The 9236-nt window shown below is 31.8% G+C and overlaps 1 protein-coding gene across 1 annotated transcript in view; it reads left to right on the forward strand.

Moving 5' to 3' along the window:
- Positions 1–9236, forward strand: part of LOC102672220 (dipeptidase 1-like) — a 160109-nt gene that overhangs the window by 25174 nt on the left and 125699 nt on the right. The window lies entirely within an intron of this gene.

Raw genomic sequence — 9236 nt, forward strand, 5'->3', positions numbered from 1 at the left:
CTCGAATACGTCCTCGTGAAGATAGTTCGAAGAAAAGTTTCCACATTGGCACGTGCCATGAGACGAAATCATAGCGAAATGATAACTATATTGTGAGATAAATGGAAAATTAAAATATTTAATTTTTTCATTATTATGAATGCATCTAAATTATTTCTACATTTATATTCAATTTTTCTTTTCTATAATTATATTTTTATTATTACATCCAAACTATTATTGAATGTTAATAAAGAATATAATTTTTGAATTTTATTTCTAAATAATTCTGAGTTAAATTAAAAAAATACATTTATTCAACAATTAACGTTTCTTTTCCTATGTATATAATTTTTTATTTACAAATAATAATATATTTACAGATAATAAAAATAAAGAAATCTTAAACTTCGTCACGATTTTCTACATTTTTATCAACTATGGCATGCCAGAAACATGGCACCTGAAGAGAAACGAGAAAATAATCCATGGATTCCCAAAAATGTAATCCTTTTTCACCAATATCATCAACAATATATCAACAGTATATCAAAGAGATATTTGTAGATATTTACATTAGATTTTTTTTCACACGTGTGGAAAGAAGACAGGAAGACAAGATAGATCGATAAGAGGCAGAGAGGAGAACGTAGTAGCTTGCACACAATGTCTTGGAAATCGAGGATCCTTGTGGATCTTCTGGTAAAGGATGGTGCTCGAAATCGAGGATGCAGAGTTGTGATTTAATTGACTTTCAGAGAGTTGGTGGGATTAAGAGGAGACACGAGCTACAGCTACGCTCGATTACGAGAAATGGAACTGGCTCTTTGTCCAAAACGTGTGTTTATGAGCGACCAGTCGTTGCACAAGTTCTTTTCTCGTAAACGAATTCTTTTCAAAGTAAGAGAATGATGTACAAACCGTATATTTGCTTGGAAAATCTTGGCAATTGGAAAATAATTAATTGGAATTTAATTGTTAAATTGGAGGAGGAAAAGAAGCTATATTAAAGTAGAAGATGTCTTCAGAAGATCATTCCTTTCGATCGAAAGAAATTCCAAAATTTTCACGCGACGATGAAACGATCTTACTCGTACAGGTGAAAACTGGAAGATGATCCTTGGAGGGAGAGTTTTCTCGTTTCCCCATCCTTATCATCCCCTCTCGAGATCAAGAGAGACAAGACAACCCCCTCCTCTCCCTTTCTTTCTAACCTCCAACACCTCTATCCCTTTGAAATCGAGGATTTTCCACAGTCAAGTATACGCTTGTGCTACGAACCGGGTCGTAATTCTTTGATGGAGAGGACCACCTTAAGCATCGCGGGATGCGCGCCTCGCATTTTCAAAGAAGCAACCCTCGATGACGAGGAAATATCTGGGAGGGGGGAAAGGGTTTTTCCATTGAATCTTCTACGTCGTAATCTGAGCTTTCTATTAACCGTTCAACTTTTAGAGTGTACGTGTTATCGATTACTTCGAGGATCGAACGTTAAAGACGACAGATTCGTGTCGAGATGAATTTTTCTTTGATGGAGAGAGAGAGAGTTGTTTATTATAATGTACAAATGTATATGTTTAGAAAAAAAATTATATCTGATTTTTAGATTGAAACTTACTGTTATGTAAGGACGATTTTGAAGAAAAGAAATTATTTCTTTTTCTGAAGGAAAAATGATCTTAATTATTATTCTTAGTTATTTTAAGAAAAAGTAATTAATAGATTGTTGAAATGAAAAGAAAAGAAAGGATAAGGAAGAATTAAAAAGCAAATGAAATTTTTTTATTGCAACTTTTGTTGATTGAGAAAGAACTATAGATAGATTCAATTGGAAATTTATCAATGAATTTTTATAATAGGAAGAGGATAAGAATCATTGAATCAATATAATTAAAAAATAATTGGAATTTTTTTATTATTATTGTAGCTTCTCTTGATAACATAATATTCAATTGAAAAATTATTATTGAATTTTCTAAAAAGAATTTTATAAGTGAATTAAAAAAATTCTTCATTATTACTTTTGTTAATTATAAAATATTGTATATATTGTTGATGATATAAACTTATTACAGTTTTATTTTTTATTGTAGCAATTTGAGAACATTATAGAATACTATTTCAGTTGAAATATCACAAAAAATTGTTAACAACTTTGGAGATAATAATTGTTCAATCTACATGTATTAGAACTTTTTTTTCTATTTAAAGAATATCCCTCTAATAGTTATAAATTATTTTTCTTATATCTTGTAGGGCAAAATTAATGTTCCATACGATTAGTTTTCTGAAAGATGAATGGAAATTATCAGGGAAACCAGGGATCTGGATTTTTCCACCTTTAGAAACGAAAATTTGTTGCACATGACTGCTCGATACATGGATATCATAAAACGCGTTTGATGCCCGAATTCGTTGAATCTCCTTTATAATGGCCTTTATAACACTCTCAGAAATTAATATAAATTAGATGATCGTACGAATATATTGAATTTCATATTAAAACATTAAATGAAAACGGGATTGCATCAATTGAAAACCTATTATAGTATCTATGGTGGTACGTTTAGATCTTTCCATTTCAGGCAAAAATACAGGCGCGACACTTTAATTAAACGGTAAAATAAATCAATAACATTTCACGAGAGAGAAACCAATTTCAAAATTATATTATATATACATTAGACATTGTTTTACATAAATATACATTACATTGTTTTTTTTTATAAATATATTATATACGTGAAATTTTATATAGAATATAATACTGAATATAATAATTATCGAATGGAAAATGTTTTCTGATCCCCAAAGGATCCCTTTTCGTACGTGCTACACTCATACGAATAGCAAAACCAAATCACGGTGAAACGAATGAAAATTCGCGATAATAATCCTTCCACCAAGGAAGGAAGTTGCAAAAAGCAACGAAGAAAAATAGAAAGAAGCGCTCTCTTCACAAAGCCCCGTCAGCAAGTTTATCCCCCATTTCGAAGCGAAGGAGATGCCGAGAAGATGCACGTCCAAGAAGTCGATTTATCGAAGAGTGATCTCGGGATGCAAATCTTCTTCCCTGGAAGGAAGGACCACGTAATTGGGAGATGAACGTGTTACCCTCGCTGTCCAAGATTGATGATCGCCATCCTGGCGAAAAGACGAATGCCACCACGTCTCGAGGAAGCTCGACATAAAAGAGGAATCCTCTCGCTCCAAAACGGATTTTCCCATTCAACAAGAGAGAAAATTATCTGATTACAATTAATTATTTGGATATTATGGTGTGTGGAAAATTATTGTTAAATATATTTGTCGATTTCTTTTCAATATATTCAAATAATAAATGTTATTATATTTACGTAATCATTGCGTATAAAAAGAAAAATATATCATACATCATAGTATTCAAGTATTATTAAGTTTTTATCACGTGACGTGACACTAGCGCCACGTGACCGTTTACTACTAATATTTAAGTATATTTATTTATAGATCAATGTTCTATTTCTGCATCTATTCAATCATTCGTTTACTTCTACTTTTCGAATTATTACATTTTCCTACATAATATAACGAAAAACAAATATATTTTTAATTCTCCATTTGGTAAAAAAAAGTTGTATTCGATTGTCGAATCGTTATGGACGAATTTAAAGAAAACTCGAAGACACGGAAGAGTTTTACGCGTTCGAAGATCAACGTCGCCTTTATTTCGCGCCAATGGATGATAATTCCTGCGTGTAAACGGCCTCCGGGAATCCGGAGGCGAATTATTCGCGGTTCAACGCGGCGGCAATGCGAGAAATTGCGTGTTTCGAAGTCGTTCGATATGAGAGGGGAGGGAGAGATGCTTGCGCGGTATTCCTGGGGATATTTAAATGGGGCTTGGCGCTTTGAAGAGGGTAAATAGTGCATGTCTTTTTTATGGGGAGCTGTTGGGTAAATCCAAGAGGAGTTTTGAGTATTGTGGGGGATTGATTGTTTTAAGGGCTAATATTTTGTGTAATGTGTACGTAAATGGGAAATGTTCCTTTTAAGAAGATGAATTAAATAAATTGAAACTGAAAGTTGAAAGGTTTTTAAGCTTTGAAGAAATGTAGAAAAATTTGGAAGAATTTGGAAAAATGTTTAACAAATAGATGATAAGTATTTTTCTGTCTATTTATTAAAATGGATGTTTTAAAATAATATTAGAATGAAAGATATTTTCTTATGAAAAATACAAGTGTTCGATAAGTTAATGTATTTCTATGGAATTTTGGAAATTTGTATTTCACGAATTTAATACTACTATAAAAATAATAATAAATGTTCTTTTATCAACTTTCAGATAAAATGAAAGTTACAAAAATTGAAAAGATGGAAATTGATAGTGTAATTTTAGAAAAATAGATAATATTTTTCAACAAACAAGTGATTAATGTTCCTCTCATCAAAGATCAATTGTCGAAATACATTAAAACAAAAGTTTTGATAGCGAAGAGGAAAATGGATAACGATAATTGGAAGCGAGAAAAGATGCCTTAGAAATTATGTTTCTGAATAATATTTGGATGGAAATTAATGTTTCTTTAATAAACGGACGTTCAATGTTCCTTTATTCATAATTTGTTCCTACACCAATTGAAGTAGATATTTTGCAAATGAACATAGTGAGAAACTCTATAGAATGGAATGAGATCTTAATTTCAAGTAACTCTTAAATGGAGAAATATTTTGAAAATTGAAAACTTGTGTAATTCGATGAAAAGGAAATGAGGAAGTAAATACAATTGCCGTTATAATTAAATGTAATCGGATAAAATCTTCGAGAAATGTATAAATAAATTCAAATGAAAATTATGAAAATCAAGGAAAATTGAACTTAGAAGAGGAATCATTATTTTAGACGAATTGAGAAGCACAATTTTACATCTCTTAATTATCTCAGTTTTATCTCTTTATATTTATTATTCAATTTGCATTTTGGATCAAAATAAGTATTGTTTATTTACAAAAAGCTCTATTCTACTTACATCTTCGTGTAAAACTACTTTGCTAGAGAAAATTTCTCTAAAAATAAATTATTAGGATAGAAATATTTTTAATGAAAATTACTCCTAGGTGAAAAAGAATTTCTTTGAGAAAAATATACAGTTTGAAAAAATATTTTCACGGAGAGAAATATCAATAATTGTATTCATCCACTCTAGTTTAAAATTAAATTTATTATATTTACCTGAAAAATTAAAAATAAGATTTTAACGATAGATAATAATTTACCGAAACTAACGACATTAATTAATTAAATTATATAAATAAAATATACAAAGAATTAAAATCAAAATTATCAATTTATCTTACGATTCATTTTTTTTTTTTTTTTTTTTTTAAAATCTTAATTTTTAATTAAAAAATTTAAAATTCAAAAAATGAAAAGAGATCACGGTTTAAAATTAAAAAAAAAAAAATAAAAAAAATTAAAATAAAAATTTTTAATTTTTTTTTCGTTTCATTTTTTTTTTTTTTTTTTTTTTAGAATCTTAAATTCTAATTAATGAATCTTAAATTCTAAAAATGTAATGAGATCACGGTTTACAATTAAGACAAAAATATGAAATGAAACACGAATTCAGTGAAAAGGAAACGAAACTTGAGACTGTTCCAAGAAAATTCGTTTTCGACTGCGCGCGCACACATACAGGTTATAATGAAACGAAAACAAGATTTTCTTCGAGTTCATCGAGTGTCCACGGTATAAGCTACCAAGGGACTGAAACTGACCAATCCTATCTTATCCCGATGACTATGGTGATGAATAAAACAGGATGGTAACGCCAAGGAAATCATACCGACGAGATTCTTACCTCCACTCTCTCTCTCTCTCTCTCTTTCTCCAACTCATTCCATATTTCTCCTCTTCGTCTTACTCGTTTCGTATATTCGCTCTTTCTCTCGTACCGTCTTTCTTTCTCTTCTCGTTTCTTACATTTCTCTACATTCGAACTTTCTGATCGCTGAAAGCAAGGAAGAGCTTTTTCCTTCGTGGCAAGCCTTCTGATCAAGGAGGAGCAACGGCAAAGAGGAAATAGGAGAGAAGGGAGGGGAGGGAGACCTTCTCTCGGAATTATGGATTTAACAGGGTTGCAGGGTTGCCTCTTTGTGAACGCTTTAGGCAGGTTTAATTAAAATTGTCAGCAATATGAACCTCGTTGCAGTTTCGAAACGATGTTTGATGGATGCTCCTTAATCTTGGGCGAACAATTTTAAGTTATTGGGAATTTTGAGGGTAAATTTTAAACTTCATCTTTGATACAATTCGAAGAGAGACGATGATATAGAAATGTATCGAGCTCTATTCTCGCAACGCAAATTGATTTTAATAATTTAATCAAGTGACTTGTATTTGAGTCACGAAGAACTCTCTGAACTTTGAAAACGAATAATTCAAAAAGTTTCCAGTATTTGCCCTTATACACGTATACGTGATTTGTAAAGCGGAAGAATCCTGCTACGTGCCCTAAAAGTTTCAGCTGAGATCGATATCCCAAACTTCGAAACCTACTCTTCACGTCCAACGAAACAGATAAAGGAACATATACGATTTAAACTTTTTGCTATAAATCGCCACGATGATTTCACCGGGCCGATAAATCTTTTAAAAAAACGGCTCTCGAGGAATTAAATTAAATTAAAATCCCACCAGAAATATAACATATTTACAGATTGAGTAAATATATTAAAATAATTTATATTTCATATAATATTACTCAAGAATTATTTGCATTGTCAAAACAATATAATAATTTATCTTTATATTCATCATTCGAATAATTATTTAAAATTATTTAAAATAAAATAACAACAACATCCACAATGTCGAAAAATATATTCGTCATGTATAGAAATTCATCTCGAATTATCCCAGGGCGATCAATCCTCAACAATTCGAATCATCAATCTTCGAACATCGAAGGAAAAAGGCGAAATCTCTGCACGCTTCTCTTCTCCCTCTTTCCTTTTCTCTTTCTCTCAGGCGAGACACGCGTACACACACGTGTATTGTCCACGTCTATCTACCTGGGATCGTTTCTGACCCCAATTCGACCACCAATTCCCCTGCTCAGACCCTTTTGTTTCAAACCAGTTCTCGCGTTTCCACACAAGCGGAGGTCCTTGGAGCTCTACTTCCGGTGTACGTGCCTTTATTCCATCAATTCCACTTTCTATACCATCCTGCACGTCGTCGATTTCTTCCCTCTCCAAAAGTGGATACTTTCTATTCCACAAGGGTTTTCTTTTCGAAAGTTTCGAGGTTCACGACGATTGGCTGGGTAATAGTGAGAGAGGATAATGATGTTGTTCTTTAAGAAATTGAAGGGACTTTATCTTCGATGTGTATGATTGGGCTGGATATTTTTACTTTTCGAACTACATCGTCCTAATAAAAATTGTTTAAAATGAAAAAAAAATAATTTATCGGTAGATAAATTCTAAAAATTCTATTTTATTTATCTGCCATTTTACTGCCATTGCCTCTTACTTACCACGATTTTTAACTTCTAATCTCCAAATTAAATTGTAAAAATTTCAATTTTCCCCAGAAACGAGGAAAATTCCAAATCAATAGAGATTTAAATGAAACATATTCTTCCGTGGAACGAAGAAACATCACGCTCGTTGAACGCACGTATTTCCCCTTAAGTACCTTTCCTTGTCGGATTTTCGTGGCGAAACAGGAGCACGGTGAAACGAGAGACACGAGAATCTTCCGTAATTAAAGACGGATTGAAATTTTAAAGCGGCATTCGAAACACGACATTGGCCACGATAATTGCTTCGAAACCAATGAACTCCTCGAGTGGCTGTTCGAAATTCGGGATCTTCCTTTTTTTTTTTCTTTTTCTTTTTTCACGCGCGGATATCTTTTTCGAAGTATTTGCGCCAGGAAATCGTTCCATTGAACGAATCAACCTTTTATCCATCGATATCACTTCACCGAGACGAGTTTTTTAGATTCGAGATAGAGAAGGGGAGGATGGAAGAGAGTATTTCCAGAACATTCTGTGTGCAAGAAATGTGGAAGAAAATAATGGCCTCGTACGAGGAATAACCTGTGGTAAATTGGAATCGCACGATCGTGCCCAATTCGATGGAAGCCGATACTTTCGCATTATACGAACCTATAATTGGAGAGATTTTCCTCGAATCTATTTGTTTTCTTCTTGTATCCGATGATATTTGGATATCCGTGGAATAATGAAGAATATTTTCTTCTCTTGTGTGCGGATATAGGAAAATTAGATCTAGTTTTATTATCTCTCGTAATAATAATATTAATCGATTCACATTTTCTCTTGATTGATATGAAAATAGATTGATCTGAAATTAGTCAGGAAGAATTTGAAGAATTTGAAGAATTTGAAGAAAGTAAATTTGAAGAAGGGAAGAAATCTACTTTACGAAAATAGAGAAATTTTCTTTTGATTGGCTGTACAATTGCAGAAGATTTTTTTTTTTTATGCAGAAGAAGAAGATTTATGTCTTCTTTCTAATCGATTGACAAATTTCCAAATATTTGAAACGAAAATAAGAAAAGTTGCCGATTTATTGTTGCAATTTCTACAACAAATTCCTTCAACTTGCGAAAGCTTAATCTCGACTTATCGAACTTTACAAAAAGTAAGAAAATCCAAGATCAGAGGAGCACCACCAAGTCTTCCCTTTTACGAACTTCGAAACTTCCTATCCCTTCATCCTGTTAAACTTTGCCAATTCTTATACAATCTACACTAAAATCAATCGAGGATTATAGAATATCTCTCTCCTCTCGTGCATAAATTTTTTTATCTTTTTTTCTTCTTATTTATTTCAACAAACTACCCTGAAATTTATTATCTTCCATTCCACTTTTTATATTTTGACCATACTGAAATTCAACAACGAAGGACTATTATAGATATGCTGTCCAATTTCGTATCTCTTCTTCTTCTATTCTCTTCTTGTAGTTAATTCTAGAAAAAGCTTCTTCTGTCAAAATGAAATCACTTATTTAGCATAGGATTGTTTTTCCAAGTAAGAAAAAAATCATACAAACATCCATCCCAGATATTGAATCAATATATATCTATCTTTCAAAATCTTTAATCGAGTTTCTTTCTATCCTCCAAAATATCGAACCTCGACTCTAACCCTCGGTTGTCATACATATTCTTTACTTCATTTCAATCGGCCTCTGTTCAAAAAAAAAAAAAAAAAGACAATATAAATTCCTCGTTCAA

The sequence above is a fragment of the Apis dorsata genome, unplaced genomic scaffold, assembly GCF_000469605.1.
Source record: "Apis dorsata unplaced genomic scaffold, Apis dorsata 1.3 scaffold_604, whole genome shotgun sequence".
Classification (NCBI taxonomy): domain Eukaryota; kingdom Metazoa; phylum Arthropoda; class Insecta; order Hymenoptera; family Apidae; genus Apis; species Apis dorsata.